Raw genomic sequence first — 17,818 nt, forward strand, 5'->3', positions numbered from 1 at the left:
AAAAAATTTGAGCTCGGTTAATTCGATCCGGACCCAAACCGATCTTGGCCCGACGGTTAACCGGCCCGGTTTAATTTAAAAATAAAATTGGAAAAATTGGAAAATTCTATTTTGGGCCAACTAGCCATTGGGTCCAACGGCTATATAGCTGTTTGGCAGGAAATTGCATGTCATAGACCCCAATATGGGTGACTTTAGATATTTGACCCCAATAAGAAATGTCTTTAAAAAATAACCTTCCTTAGTTTTTACGTATAATACAAGTACCATTTTGCCTCTCTACACCTCAAATATATTTTTTAAACTTTCCATACTTATTTTTCTCTCAAATTTTATTTTTTATTATTTTCAATTTTTATTTTTTTCTTTAATTTTATTATTCTATTTTTTATTATTTCACTTTTTATTTTTTCTTTAATTTTATTATTTTCACTTTTTATTTTTTCCTTTAATTTTATTTTCATGTTTTAATTCATTTATCTCAACCTTTATTTTTTTTTTCTCATACATTATCTATTTCATTTTTTTTCTTTTTTTAATTTTTTTGGCTTTAACCTTTATTTTCTTTTATTTTTTGTTTTTATCAGTTCTCTTTTTTCCCTCATTTTTCTCAAACTTTATTTTTTCTCTCATTTTTTTAATTCTTCATTTTTTTTATTAATCTTTATTTTTTTCTTGCCTTTTTTTCTCACTATTTTTTTTTTAATTTTTCTATTTTGTTTGATCTTTTTTTCTTTTTTCAATTCTCTTTTTCCCCTCATTTTTATCAAACTTTATTTTTATTTTTTCTCTCATTTTTATTTTTCTCAATTTTTTTAATTCTTCGCTTTTTTCTTGATCTTTAGTTTTTTCTTTCCTTTTTTTTCTCAATCTTTTTTTTTATTTCTCTATTTTGTTTGATCGTTTTTTTATTTTTTTTCTCAACTTCTATTATATTTTACTAAGAAACAAAAAACTGGATAATCCGCAAAGGTATCTTCTTTTTTTGACATCAAAGTAAATTTAAGGACATGAATTATTGTTACGAAGTTCTTTGAAAATTCTTGAGATAAGTCGTGTCTCAAAGGCGAGAGTTGTAGAGTATCTCATAATAAAGGCATAATGTGGTAGTGTCAACTCTTACCCGTGGAGTATAGTTTATTATTTGAAAGTCCTTGAGCTAAGTTTTGCCTCTAAGGCAAGAGTTGTAGAACATTCCATAAATGAAGACATAACGTAGTAGTGTCAACTCTTGCCCGTGGGGTATAATTTGTAGTTTGAAAGTCTTTGAGCTAAGTCTTGCCTCTAAGGCAAGAGTTGTAGAACATCTCATAAATGAAGACATGACGTGGTAGTGTCAACTCTTGCCCGTGGGGCATAATTTATAATTTGAAAGTCTTTAAGCTAAGTCTTGCCCCTAAGGCAATAGTTGTAGAACATCTTATAAATAAAAATATAACGTGGTAGAGTCAACTCTTGTCCATGGGGCATAATTTGTAGTTTGAAACTCCTTGAGCTAATTAAGTTTTGCATCTAAGACAAGAGTTGTAGAACATCTCATAAATAAAAACATAACGTGGTAGTGTCAACTCTTGCTCGTGGGGCATAATTTGTAGTTTGAAAGTCCTTGGGCTAAGTCTTACCTATAAGGCAATAGTTGTAGAACATCTTATAAATGAAAACATAACGTGGTAGAGTCAACTCTTGCCTATAGGGCATAATTTGTAATTTGAAAGTCCTTGAGCTAATTAAGTCTTGCCTCTAAGGCAGTAGTTGTAGAACATCTCATAAATAAAAACATAACATGGTAAAGTCAACTCTTGCCCGTGGGGCATAATTTATAGTTTGAAAGTCCTTGAGCCAAGTCTTGCCTCTAAGGCAATAGTTGTAGAACATCTCATAAATGAAAATATAACGTGGTAGATTTAACTCTTACCCATAGGGCATAATTTGTTGTTCAAAAGTCCTTGAGCTAAATCTTGCCTCTAAGACAATAGTTGTAGAACATCTCATAAATAAAAATATAACGTGGTAGAGTCAACTCTTGCCCGTGGGGCATAATTTGCTATTTGAAAGTCTTTGAGTTAAGTCGTGCCTCTAAGGCAATAGTTGTAGAACATCTTATAAATAAAAACATAACGTGTTAGAGTCAAATCTTATCCGTGGGGCATAATTTGTTGTTTGAAAGTCCCTGAGCTAAGTCTTGCCTCTAAGACAATAGTTATAGAACATCTCATAAATCAAAATACAATGTGGTAGTATCGACTCTTATCCTTGAAACATAACTTGTTGTTTGAAATTCCTTGAGCTAAGTCTTGCCTCTAAGACAATAGTTGTAGAACATCTCATAAATAAAAGCATAATGTGTAAAGTCAACTCTTACCCGTGGGGTATAATTTATTGTTTGAAAGTCCCTGAGCTAAGTCTTTCCTATAAAGTAAGAGTTATAAAACATCTCATAAATTAAAATACAATATGTTAGTGTTTACTCTTGCCCATGAAACATAGCTTGTTGTTTGCGAGTCATAAGTCTTGCCTCTACAATGTAGTAGTGTCAACTCTTGCCCATGAAACGTAGGTTATTGTTCGAAAGTCGTAAGTATTGCCTTTATAATGTGATAGTGTCAACTCAGATGTAACTTGAATGGAAGAAATATAAGAAAATAACAAAAATAATAAAAATTGCGAAAAAAGAAGAAAATGAAGAAAAATATTAAAAAATTAATAATCAAAGAAAATGTAGAAGTTGAGAGAGAATAGGGAAAAAAATAAATATAGATACAAATAAAAAAAAAGATTAAATAAAAATAAAGGTTGAGAAAATTTTAAAAAGAAAAAAATCAAAGAAAAATAAAAAAAAGTTTTTTTTAAAAATAAAAGTACACGTTGAAAAGTGTAAAGAAAAAAAAGTAAGGGGTTGATAAAAAATAAAAAGAACAAAAAAAGAGAAAATAAAAAATAAAAAATAAAAATAACATAAAATAAAAAAGAAAAAAAGAAGTTGAGAGGAAAAAAGAAAAAAGAAAGGGTTGAGAAAATTAAAAATAAAAAGAGAAAATAAAAAATAAAAATCAAAGCAAAATCAAAAAGAGAAAAAAAATAAAAGTTGAAAGATATAAATATGGAGTTGTTATCCATTATGAGGATCATTTATGTAATTTACTTCATTGATCAGGGGTAATTTTGTCCAAAAGAATATTAGTTAATACGTAAAGGCTATTTTAAGAAAGTTTTTTATTGGGGGCTAAAATTTAAAGTCACTCTAATTTTGGTCTATTTTTTAGATTCACCCTATTATTGGAGCCTCAAATGGCTAGTTGGCCCAATGTCCTTAAAAGAAAAAAAATTGATTTAAAATCCAAAAAAAATTCTATAAATATCCTACACTTTCAAATCATTTTTCACACGATTTTCATTCTCTCAAATCTCATTCTCTCTCAAATATTCTATATATCTCCTAAAGTGCTCAATTTTATTATTTAATTTTGCGATTACAAAGTATGAGTGGAAGTTTCTAAAGTCGCAGCTTTCGGATACTTCTAAAATTTGGTATTGTCATTCCATCTCTTACTTTTAATTAGTGTATTAATTGTTGAATATTTAATTTTATTATTTTTGTGAAATTTGAATTTTTTTTTAGTTTGATTTATATTATGGATAAATTAAGAAACCTTGGTAAAAGTGTCAAAAAAATTTGTTGCGGAAGTGGTAGTGGTAGTAAAAAGTGAATTACTACGCTAGAGGTAGTTCAAGTAGTAGATATAACCGTGTGCCTCCGGTACCGCTTAGTCAACCTTTTGAGGAAGAAGTAGGTGTAGGTGCTCACGATATAAATTATTTAGAAGCTCAGAAAAACTAAGGTATATAAGAAGAAAATGAAGTAGATGCGGTTAATTTAGATGAAGATGATGAAAATATTGGTAAGACACCCGTAGTATAAAATGTTAATGTTAGATCTGAATCGGTTAATCGTCATTCTCGTCCTCCCCGTGCCCCAAGAGCTCTTAGACCAACTAGTATTGCATGAAAATTTTTTACACGTATAGAAGGAGAAACTAAGGTGCAATGCAATATTTGTCAACAAGTATATGAGCATAAAAGAGGAGGCAATCAACGGAGTACGGGTACGTAAATGAGATATATAAGAGATAATCATCAAATAGAGTTATTTATTGCACAAGGTGGTGAGGCTGTTGGTGGGACAACACAAACTAAAATGGACCCAGCAACCGGTTAGGTAATTAAAAATTATAATAAATTAAGGGACCGGGAAGAATAGCAAAAATGGTAACTGTGGCTTGTTTGTCTTTCACTTTTCCTTCCTTGGATGCTTTTATTCATTATATTCAAGAAATTTATAATCTTATGTTTAATGGTATTCCTAGAAGTACTTGTCGGACCGATATTTTTTGGACTTCATTCACAATATGTTTATTATTTATCTACATTGTTAAAAAATATTCAATGTAGGATGACTCTAACTTCTGATCTTGGTCGTGATGTTAATAGAAATGATTATGTAACCATTACTTGTCACTGGATAGATAATAATTTTGCTATGCAAAAACGTATTCTAGGTTTTTCGTATGATGAAGATCGTAGACATACTGGAGAATTTATTTCTGAATCTATTAGTAAAGTTGCAAAATTTTATGGTATTGAAAGAAAAGTTATATGTATTTCTTTTGATAATGCTTCTAACAACAAAAGTTCTATTGAAAAGTTAAAAAATGCTCTCTCTCCATCGTTACCTGAAATATTCCATGTTAGGTGTACTTGTCATATATATAATTTAATTATAAGAGATGATCTTGAGTTTTTTGAGTTTTATATTGAAAAAATTCAGATTGCTGTTAGCTTTATTCAAGGAAATAATCGAAAAAAAAATTAGAGAATTTAAAGTTAAATGTGAACAAAATGGACTTACGCCGATATTTATGGCTGAAAAATGTGATACTAGATGGAATGCTACGTATGATTATTTAAAAACTTGTCTTGCTTATAAAATTTCTATTACATTGACTTTTAACCAATTTTGTGGTTCTTTTTTCTAATTTGGCTGAATGTATGCTAAATGATTCTGATTGGGCTGCAATTGATGATCTCGTTAAGTTTTTGAAATATTTTTATATAGCTACGGTTGAATTTTTCGATGCTTATTATCCTACTGTTTGTAATATTTTAGTATATTTAGCCGATATTTCTGGTTTGCTCAAAAAATTTAAGAATAAAGAAGGTTACAAATAAGTTGTTAGTGCTACGTTTACTAAATTTTAAAAATATTTTTTCCCGATTCCCCCTATTTACTTGGTTGGTGCTATACTAAATTCATGTATGAAACTTACTACTATGTGCCACTTTAGTACTCGTATTTATTCTAACTTAGAGATAGATACTAACAATGATTCTGATGATGAAGAACAAGAACAACCAGATTTGTTTACGGCTATGGGTGGTGTGAGCATTTGCTTAGAAAAATTATATAACCATTATACCGATTTACTTGATATAGTTGTACCGACAAATATCACTCCAATTGTCAACCCTCATGCTCCTAAGGAGCCATCGTCTTCTGAAAAAGCAGCACATAGTGATTTTCCTGATTACTTTTGTGATAAATGTTTGAAACAGCATTGAGCCGGGAACTTACACAGCAACTTCTCGGGAAGATCTTGAGTATTATCTTAGTCAAGGACGACAACATCTTGGGGACAACCGACACTCATTGAGGAGCAATGCTATAAATGTTCTAGTTTGCCTCAGAGATTGGATTAGAGCGAAACGAAGAAATCAAGGAATAGAGATAGAGCCGAAAGACGAACAGAATCTTGAAGAAATTATGACTTCAAGGGAGAACTCAGCACAATCAAGTTCAATGCATGGTTTTGTCCCCATTGATTTTGACTGTCCTATGACAATTTTCGTTAATATTAACATGAATGAGTTGGAAAAAATGATGCAAAATTTGTAGATTTGTCGTTCATGTAAATTATAAATTTTGGATCATTTTGCAATCAATAAAATACAACATTCATTCACCCCTTATTTTATAATTGTTTTCACACTTCTGTCACACTTCTAAAGTTCCTAAAAAGGAGCTATCGTTTATAAATGCGAATTTCTTAAAAGGCGAAATGGTTTGGTAGACATTTTTACTTGTCCTGATTTGTAAAGTAGACACTTCTACTTACATTTTCATTATCTGGATCCTTTAACCCATTAAAAATGAATATTTTAAATTCTTTTTTGCATATGTTGCATTAAATTAATGATTTGAAAAAAACGTGTGTTCTACAGCATGCGAGTGAAGTCTAAATTTTTGACATTAGAATATTTTTTAAAAAAAATTGTAAATTAAAAAATGAAAAATAATTCAGTTTCTTCTTCATTTGACCTCTCCCCCTGTCCCCACCCTCACCCCACCCCACCTCGCACTAGCCCCTCTTTTCCCTTCCTTACCCCTACCCTACACCAGCCATTCCCCGCCCCTCTCCTCCATCCCCTCCACTGCATTACCTAAAATTTTTCTTTAAGTCGAGTTTGATCTTTAAAAAGAGTAAGGGCTGACTTCCCAAGTGAAAAATATTTTAAACCGTATAGAATTTCTCTAATATCAAATTTTTTTCATGTAGAAAATTGAATTATCTTTCCAATGATACCAATTTCATCCAAATCCGGTATGGGGTGAGAAGTTATGGTCGTTTTATTGAGAGTTGTCGGAACCGCCCAGGTGCGACGGACAGGTTGACAGACCATTGAGTTTGCGACGGACCATCACCCGGACCATCGCAACTAAGGCAGTGACTCCCTCTTCTGGCCCAAGTGCGATGGCCAAGACGAAGGACCGTCAAGCTAGCGACGGACCGTCGCAACTAAGGCAGTGTGGCCTTTTTCTGACCAACGTGCGATGGATGATTCGACAGACCGTCAGAATAGCGACGGACCGTTACAAATCTCGTTCAGTATTTTTAAGTCGTTTTTAAAAGTATCTTTTGGGTCTTTTCCTTTTTAATACCCCAATATGTTCAAAACGAAGCAGATAGCCTCATTATCTTTCAAAACATCCAAGAGCTAGGGTTTCTCCCTCAAGAGCAAATCCAAAAACCTTCTCCAAGAAATTTAAGAACTCGCCATAGATTCTACAAATTGAGTTGAGATTCGAGTTCCTCAAGTCCAAGGCTTCAAGAACCCTCTCTCAAAGAGTAAGAAGAAGAGTTTCAAACAAGCTTGTTCATTTAGTTTCATAATCTAAGGTATGTGGGTTTTGAACAAGGGTAATCCTTTCACCCTTGTGCCCAAAGACTTATTTTAAACTATAAATTTTCTGCAATTTATGAGATTTTACATGAAATTGAATTAGGTTTTTTCATCCATTGTTATTGGTTGCAAGCTTTTGATGTTTCCCATGAATTAAAAATCAAATAGCATGATTTTATATATATTCTTAAGAAATTGAAGCTGGGTTTATACCTTATATTGTTATTCCTTGAGAATTTAATGGTTGCAATGCTCTAGAAATTGAAGTATATGAGTACGTTGAGATTTTGAGACAAATTGCTGTAAATTTCAGATTTCTATAAGATTTATGAGTCCATATGATATCTAGTATGCATTTTGATAAGTCTTAACTTGAGATTTGATTATGGGTCATTAAGCCCTACCTGAGATTTGCAATTTCATGAACTTTTGTGCTATAAGCACCCATGATTTGAGGACTTTGAGATTATTGAGAAAGTTTTGACCTTAATGGTCACAGTAGCTTTGAAATCCACTTTACTACATGAGATTCTAGATTTTATAGTTGGGTTCTTTATGAACCACAAGATTATTTTTAAAGTGGATTTTCATGAGATGAGCGTAGCTAACTAAAGGGAGTAGTATTTAGCATTGAGTAGGGTAAGTTTCTACGATTTTATACCCCAGAACTACGTGCCACCGTAGGATTGAGATTTATCGGCCTGAGGCGAAGATAAGTGATCACTGAGCTAAGGTTATACTCCCTGACAAGAGTATGACGCCTCTCCCCAACGTGAGGTTTCTTCCATAGGAGGACAAGACATTGGACTCCATGTAGCTCACATGGTTTATGTCGGTTAAGAGAACCTCCCTAGAGATAGAATATTTTCCCTAAAGCTTTGAGATAAGTGATTTTCCCTAATAGTAAGATTTTTCAAAAAGTTTCTTGAAGTAAAATTTTCCCAAGAAGAAAGTAGTTTTCTCTACTAGTAAGAGTTATAGAATTTCGAGTTTCAAGTGTCTTGAGTTTAAAAGAGTTCTAAGTTCTTGAGCATTAAAGAAGTTTTACTCTCCATGAGATATATGCATGAGTTTCAAAGTATTGTTTAAAGCTTTCTTTAGTCTTCGAGTAATGAGAATGAGAGAAGAGTTCAGATTTTAAAGCTAAAGTATAATGACTCACAAGATTTGTGTTACATGTTTCATTCTACATGATTTATGAGCTTTATATTGTAGACGTATTCAATCTATGTCAGTCATTCCTATTTCCATGCATGATTTGATTAAAGATTATGGATATTGTTTTTTGTAAATGCATACACCCCCATATACTCAGTATATTCCCAATGCTGATCCACATATACGTCTATGTGCTACATTATCTTATAATGTAGGTTCAGGTGCTCAGTCACAGCCTCGTCAGTGATTTTCGACTACCTTTGTCTATATCTCTACAGTGGTGAGTCCTCATGGTTCGAGGACCTATCTTCAGACATTTCAGTGTTTTAGTAGACATATTATTACTTTCAGTTCAGTTTGAGTCAGTTGGGTACCTGTCCCAATGGCTCGCTAGTAGACTTGAGTTGTAGAGGTTTTGTCAGACTAGTTATCAGATTGTTAGTATGTTGAGATTTCTAATTTTGTGGTCGTTTGGACCGAGTATTTTCTTCGTATTTTCTATCATTTGATACGACAGTGACAGTGTTTTGTTTATTTCATCTCGAATTGAGTTATTATATGTAGTAATTGGCTCAAAGGGTTAGATTGGGGCTACCTGTAGCCTTAAGCACCGTGTGACATCCCAGGAGGATATTTCGGATCGTTACATCCACCCTACACCAGCCCATGTCCCCATTTCCCCCACCCTATACCAGCCTTCTCTCCAGTCCCCAACCCGCACCAGCCCATTTTCCCCATCCTCTACCCTTACTAGCTCCCCACCCTTTTCCCCCATCCTCATACCCCACACCAGTTATTCCTTCTGTCGCCCACCCTCACCCAACACACACACACACACACACACACACACACACGCAACCCCTTCTCTCTCTCCCAAAAAAAATGATTTCACACAAAAAAATGATTTACAAATTCAAGATTTATTTCAAAAATTAAACAAATTATTTTAATATGTACAAATTATTTTGATCAATTTTTTTATATTATTGAATATTATTTTCTTGATTATTGAGAGGGTGGGTGAGTTTTGAATATTGTTTTTTTGATTGTTGATTATTGAAATATTCAGACATAAATTGTTTTATATTATCGAACATAATTTTTGATCAATTTTTTCTAATAATATATAGAATTGCCATTTTTTAAATTATTTTGATAGGTCCCAAATATAAATATAAATATAAATATAAATAATTATTTTAACAAATGAGAGGCGGGGGTGGGTGATAGGGCGGGAGAGTTTTTTCTTCTCTCTCTCTCTCTCTTTATATATATATATATATGTATGTATATATATATGTGTGTGTGTGTGTGTACGTTGATAATTTTACACTTATACCTCCTATGAAGTGTCTGTATAATTAAATATATAATATAATTATCAAATAATAAATTATAACCATACATATAAATAAAATATTTTGCAAAGTAATTCTAATGAATATTTAAAACATGGGTAAAAAAATGTATTCATACATTTGATTAAAAAATAAATAAATATTTTTTTGAAAATAGGTATGCTACAACTTATTAAAAGATATACCCACCGTAAATTGTAACTTTCTAGAGAAAATTGAAGGAAAGGTGTCTTTTAAGTCTAGAATGAAGGATTGGTGACATTGACCAACAGACAGGGTCAAACATCATTAGAATACTTGATTAAGTTAATTGTGGACTAGATTAATATTTTCAAAACTTTCTAATCTTTTCAAAAATACAAACCAACCCAACCCACACCCCTCTTTAATCCAAATCAACCACTCTCTCCTCTCTCTCCAGCTTCTCTCAACTTTCTCTCAACCAACAGTTCTGTAAAATTTCTCCCTTCAACCTTCGGTGACAAATAGTCGGGCGAGTTCCTTTTTGACTTTCAACCGTTAATCGACGTGAATACTTCTCCGACGACAACAACTTCGAGTTTTTCATTCTCCCATTTTCTTTTTCATAGGTAAAAAATTATAAAGAAACAGAGGAACTTGAGTCAACTACTCTTCTGTTAATGAATTGTGGACTGAATAAAACCCTAATTTCAGGCATTTCGGCATTTCTTTTTCTTATTATCGTACTGTTGATTCAAATTTGTTGGGGATTTTTGGTCACAGTTGATGTTCTTAGTGTATATGTGTGTGTGATGTGTTGATGTTGCTGGGTTGATTTATTGTTTGTATTGGTAGAAATGGTATTGCAACAGTTGAAACATCTGATGTAATAGATGAAACATATAATGCAACAGATGAAAATTTGATGCAACAGATGAAAAATCTTATGCAACTATGAAAACCTGATGTAATAGGTGAACAATCTAACAGATCATTCATCTGTTGCGACAGACGACTCTTCTGTTTGGAAGAAATCTAAACAATATTGATCCAACAGATAACTGATTAGTGATCTATTTTTATTCTTTCCAATGGTTTACTCTTTATTTTGCAACAGATTAGGACTGTTTTTATTCTTTCCAATGGTTTACTCATCCGTTTTAACAGGCCGGTTATCTGTTGCAATAGATAACATACGTGGTACAGCAGATTAGTGATTTGTTTTTATTATTTCCAACGATTTACTCATCCATTACAACAGGTCGGTTATATGTTGTAACAGATAAAATACCTGGTGCAACAGATTAGTGATCTATTTTTATGATTTCTAATAGATTACTCATCCGTTGCAATGGGTCAGTTATGTGTTGCATCAGATAAAATACCAGGTACAATAGATAGTGTTATTTTTATGGTTCCCGCAGATTACTCATTTATTACAATAGATCGGTTATATGTTATAACAGATAACATACCTGGTGCAATAGATTAGTTGTCTGTTAGAACTGTTATATTACTGCTATGCATTAATCAATTATAATTTATATTATGATCCTGTTAATTTAAGATAACATGGCTCCCAAAAGAAAATAAATCGAATCAAGTCCAAGTAAAGGAATGAGTGCAGCAGCTCAGCTACATCCACCACTCTATGAGCTTGCTTTACAAACGTTATCTCAATCAGGAGCAGAAGATAATGAACACGGGGAGGAGGAATCTTTTAAAAGAGATGATCCAAATGCTAATATCCCTTCCGCCGAAGAGTTGGTCAAAACCTTCAGCATTGATCGTTATCCTGTGAGAATACAGTGCAATGATGCCACTGATTTAACGGGTGATCTCGTGGTTAAGTCAGTCATGGAAAAATCTTTCTATGCCTTCAAAAAAATACTTCAAGAATAAAAATTAGATTCTTATTTCAGGGAAAGCTGCTTGGGGAAATATCTTGATTTACCGAAGGACAACAATGCTCATTTTCAGATGAAAATGGTATATGATCTTCTCAAGCGCAAGTTTATGTATGAAAACAAAGATAAGATGGATGAGGTGTGGATAAATCACTGTGGCATGCCTATTTGTTTTGGTTGGGAGGAGTTTGCCATAGTTAGCGAACTAAAATGTTATCCCCCTTCTCCTTCTCAAGTTATACCTACTCTGATAAAAAAAAAAGCACTCCGCACACCCTAAAAAGGAAAAGGTAAGTCGAGTGATCGTGATGACCTGTGTCCATTGTTGGTCCAAGCTACAAAAATAAAAATATGATTGAAGCGTTGAAAGGTAAAGGACTTTCAAAGAAGCACAAGCAATCATTGTGCTTGATTTGGTTTGTACATAATGTTCTTGGGGTGAGCGATTAACAATAACATAAGCCTCGGTTTAATAAATATCTCCGAGGATCTTGAGGAATTTAATAGCTATCCTTAGGGTTATGAAAGCTTCAAAATAACTGTCGAATATTTGTTGACTCCGTTAATGCCAAAAACAGTCAACTTATATGGTTTTTCATGGGCCTCATGGTAAATATTTCTTTTATCATGATATGATTCATCATTTTTTTATTCAATAATGCTTTTGATTTATTGGCGTTATGATGTAGGCTTGGGCGTTTGAAGCCATTCCTTATTTGAGACAACAAGTGAACTACCAGGAAGAAGTTTCCTGTCTAAGAATTTTGAGATGGTTGTCGGCCAAAATTGATAAAAATGCAAAATTTCTTGATCTTTTCAATCCCCCCAAGGAAGCAGTAAGTCCAATTCTAATTAAGTTTTTGTTTTAATTAATGATTAAATAATTTCATCATCATTCTTAATATATGTACCGATTTATTTTAGATTGTCCATTAGATTGTCCATCCGTGGCTTGTTCCGACCAACCGAGAGTTGAAGATGCCATTTTTTCTTACTTTACAATCTATGCAAATTTTATCGGTCCCTAAGGTCGTTGATGGAATAAAAATAGAATTACTTAAAGCAACAACCATCACAAGAAAAATAATTTTAGAGGGTGGGGCTAATAATGCTCCTCTTACAGTTTTTGAAACAACAGCCATTATGATTATGATCATAATGGTTGTACAGATTTTTCTCCAGATTTTATCGCATCTAGCGAATGTTCTTCATACAAATGTCAAGATTGCAAGGTAAAACACGGTGGAGTGATTAATGCTATTAATGCACTAACTACTTCTGTAAAGAAAATAAAATCTAAGAGAGGTGTCATTCCATCAAAGAGGATTTCATATCCAGACACTCCACTAGAGATCAAGGCGGCTAAGAGGGGAAGGAAAGACACTTCCAAAGCATCATCAATCATCAAAAAAAGCAAGATTGCAATGCCTCTATCTTTGTCTTGCACCGATGTTCAGTTTGCAAGGGCCACAGAAGAGCAGCATCAGCTGAAGAAGGTGAATGTACATCATATGTTCCAGAAAACAAATAGGCACATATCTGTTTCAACAGATGATACATCTGCTAAAAATTATCAAATAGATATATACATCTGTTGTAATTGTTGTCTAACCTGTTGTATCAGATTCGTTATCTGTTTCAACAGATGAGTCTTATGCTACAACAGATGAGTCATCTGTTCGAAATAATCGTACTTCTCTACTTTACCTGTTCGAATTTGTCCTAACAGATAATCCATCTTATATAAAATAAGACTCATCTATTGCAACAGATGGAAAATCTGTTGTATATCTCTACTTAGCATTGACAATTATAGCTTTCCAGGTGGATGTCTCAGCTACTGCCGAAGAGCATAATATGACAATTGATAATCCATCAACTGCTTTCAAAAATAAAAAAAAAGTGAAGCCTGTCAGTTTGGGAGAACGGAAGAATTACCCATTTGAAAGGTTCAACATCTCGGACGAGGCTCCAAAAAATCTAACACAGTTCATCAACAACTATTCAGGATGGATTGTCGATGGGTTGTTAAAGCATCATGCCGGCAGGTACATAAATTAATTTTATGGATATTGGTTTATAGAATTCTTGTTGTAAGAACCTGACATTAACACATATAAATCATCATGTAGAAAATAAAATGGCGAGCGCTACAAAGTGAATGAATCGAGTCTTGGTTTTGATATGTTCGACTTTATTGTTGCACATCCCGAAATGAAGAATTGGTTCTATTTGATGTCACAGCCCCAAACTTGCTGGAATGATGAGGTTTAAATGCCATACATTTTACTATTAATTAATACTTTATTTAATTGCATCTGCGTATTAATTTTTCATCATATAATATGAAATGTTTGATAATATGTGCAGCACATCGATGTTATTTTTTACTACCTTTGAAAGAAGGTCAAGTTGCAAAACAAGAACAATACAGATACACAACAGGCAATTTTTTGTACAAAGTTTACATTAATAATGCCTATGATAGGTATTGTCAACAGCAGCTGAAAGTTTTCCAAAATAAGGAATGTTTAATCAACATCATCAAAGGTTTTAGCATTCCGGCTGGCTTACCTTGGTATTTGGTTGACGAAGTGTATATCCCAATCAATTGTGGTGATGAATTCCATTGGGTGTTGCTTTTCGTAGTTCTAAAAGAGAGGCACATCCTAGTTTATGACTCGATGTCGCGAAGGAGACATTCGGGCCGTTGTCTGAGATACAAAAGCTGGTCAAAATTTTGCCTACTTATCTTTATATGAGTGCCTTTTTAGATCAAAAGGTTCGTACTGATTGGTCGACGATCGAAGCATACCGGGATAAAATGGCTAATCCATTTGATGTATAATATATTGACGGAATCGTTTAACAAATCATTGGTAGCCTGTAAGTTTAAGTGTCATGATTTAGTTTCATTTCACAATGCTTGCATGATCTGCAAGAAATGGATTAACTATTTTTATAACGCAGGGATTGTGGTCCTTTTGTTACCACCTATGCAGAGTATTTGAGCGATGGATTACAAGTACCAAATGATGGACTTGATGCCGGATTACTCCGCAAAAGATATGCTGCTCTTTTATGGAAATATGGAGAAGCAAAAGCTTAGAAGGCGTACGGAACCGACGTTAAAGATCCACGACGACCAAAATTGAATTTCATAGCACTGGATGAAGAACAACTTGTCCATATTGATTAGATCTTTATAGCTTGATTCCGTCAATGTAATAACCTATCCTCCTTGGTTTAACTTGTTGATTTATTTATTGAGTAGATCGTTTGTACCCATAATGATTTATTTTACATTTCATTTATTTGTTGAGTTATTTCATGTAATTTCTGAAGGCTTCGATTTATTTTATTCTGTCTATGAATATAATTAACTCTAAGTTTTGAACATGTTAATTGAAATGGAGTACTAGATTCAAATATCGCAACAGATAATATATTTGCTGCAACAGATGACATATCTTATCAGACAAATTTAGACATATGTTGCAATATGAGATGCAACACGTAGGTCATCTGCGGGAAATTATATAATAGGTCTTCCTACTTTTTTTATTTTCTCCAACAGATTACCGATCAATTGCAACAGATAAGTTATATGTTGCAACAGATCGTAAATATGTTGTGACAGACAAACGGGGAATATCTGTATAACGCAACAGATGACTAACCTATTCTAATAGATAATCAATCTGTCACAATAGGTACTATATCTGTTACAACAGATATAAAATCTGTTGCATTATAAAAATTCAACTTTGCCAGACATAACAATTATTGCCCCTACATATATAGTGAACTGGCTTGAAATGAAAATTTGTTATCGTGTTTGTCTCTGTCTTTGTACATGTTTTTTTTATACACGGGCTCTAACAATTTAGTTAGTACCCCATATGCCCAGACCCATTGCATCTTTCCCACAATGGTGTCGTACACACCGGTCATTTATGTGTCGGTCAGCAAACACTCGATGTATGCAAGCGAGTATGGCCCGCATGTTGCAACGATTGTATTTTTTGGGAGCTGGATATTCTTATTTTAACCTTTAAAAACCCATAATTCATTCGCCAAGATTTCAGCCGGCAAATGATCCTTCAGCTTACTCTGGTCAATAACTTGGGTAACAACTTCAAGAGTGGCTACATGTGGTTTAAAAACATCTTCTCACTGAACACAGGTAAGTTGCAGTCATAAACTTTAATCTTTTCCTCGTATAGTAGTATCTCAATAGTGAAAAAATGGGTGACATCCACATTCATGACTGCAAGGATTCTCTTTGCCTTGGTCCAGTTTTTGTCGTGTGGATATGACCTCTTTTCTCTAACATATTTAATCGCTTCTTCATCCTATTGGAACATAGAAACTAACTGATCAAATCTTGAGCCACCAAAATCAGCTATCTTACAGAGTTTAGCGTACCTATCCTTGAAATTATTGTAGAAGTTGAGGTCCATTATCCTATCAGCAGCATTATAAGCATCCGGGTATGCTAATTGCCTACCCCTCATGAGGCAGAGAATTTCATCAACATACTGTGGTATAAGAAGATAATTTTTAAATAGGTTACTAATTGTAAAGAATAAAAACACAGTCGAAAGAATTCGATGCAGAGGGTTCTCTGAATCAGTTCATAGATTACCAAGCCAACGCAACTTATGCAACAGATGTGTATTATGTTGCAACAGAATACCAAGTTCTCGCAATAGATTACACATCTGCTGCGTAGATTCTTTTTCATGGAGTAGATTGGAAGGGTAGGTTAGCAAAAGTAAACTTACCTTGTCCTCATACCATATGCACATATTTGTCATATTCGAGAAGTCTTTGGCGGCAAATGAATATATGGTGTATTCTTTTTGAACCTTCATCTTGATGAATTCTTCCAGTTCCTTCTTCTTCTCATTGCCAAGCACCGCAAATATGTCCACTTTCTTTGGTGGCCCCTGAACTTCAACAACTATTGAAGTGGAGGGAGTTGCAATTTTTGCTTATTTCAGAACGGAGAGAATTTGTCTAATTTTTCTTCTCTTCCTCCTAACCTCCACTGTAGGAGTGCATGGCTCCCTCACCTCATTGGATGGTATGATATCCCTCCTAGATTTTAACTCCTCGCAGCTTCAGCAATAGCCTCTAGCTTGTTGAGGAGTTTATCCTCTCTGTCCTGTACACTTTATATTTGCAATAAGAACATGAGGGTGAGGAGGGGTGAGAGGGACCATAGTAAGGGTGGGATGGACCGATGTAGGGGTGAGAGGGAGGACCTGTGCAAGGGGTATTTTCAAACATATTTATTTTTTGCTGAGCACCAACATGCTCATAATCACGATTGGCAGCAGAAGCAGCAGCAGGATGGCTGCCACCATCACAAACAACTCCACTAGCAACACCCCCAGAAGAAGCACCCGGATTTATTACAGTTTGAGTTTGGTCGTGAAGAGCTTCAACATTAGACTGACCTTGCCTAACTGCTCTTCTTATGGATGTTGCTCCATTCAATTCCTTCTTTATTAACTCCACTGTTGGGTCTTCTTTTGTATCAACAAGACCTAAAGTAAGAAAAGAAGTCATCCCCAGCTCATCAATGGTAGGCACGATCCAAGGATGCATAACCTATAAAAAATAATAAGAGGAATTTAAATCATCTAATAATAATTTTCATTCAGTTGGGTTACATGGGGCTCGGGCTATGTTAACATAGCCAACTTATGCAACAGACGATCTAGCTACCGCAACAGCTGATCTGTATGTTGAAATAGATTGATAATATATTGCATCAGAAAACCCATCTATTACATAATTTATAGTAGATGGGTAATCTGTTGAGAGGGTTCAGAGAACAGAGCAACATATGGTTAATCTGTTGCAAAATATGGATCGTCTGTTGCAATAAATTACCCATCTGTTACACCAGTTACAGTTGACGGGTAATCTTTTGTAATAGATGAAACATCTATTTCAATATCTTTCTTTGAGGCAAATTATTTTAGTTGATAGAAGATGTACTGCATCATTCGAAGGTTAAAGAGATCAGCCTTATTAATATTTTTTTGCTGCTCTCTACTGTAACCAACCACCTAAGGATCCTTGGATAAGAAACCTTATCCGGGTAATCCGTGAAATGCTTTCGGGGGGGAATGGCTTTACATGCCCAAGCCTAAAAATTGTAAACAGGAAGCAAGCAAAAAAAAA

General features: G+C 33.8%; 1 pseudogene; it reads right to left on the minus strand.

The window, feature by feature from the left end:
* LOC107846445 overlaps positions 1 to 17,818 on the minus strand; it is an 87,461-nt pseudogene that overhangs the window by 20,746 nt on the left and 48,897 nt on the right.

The sequence above is a fragment of the Capsicum annuum genome, chromosome 11, assembly GCF_002878395.1.
Source record: "Capsicum annuum cultivar UCD-10X-F1 chromosome 11, UCD10Xv1.1, whole genome shotgun sequence".
Lineage (NCBI taxonomy): Eukaryota > Viridiplantae > Streptophyta > Magnoliopsida > Solanales > Solanaceae > Capsicum > Capsicum annuum.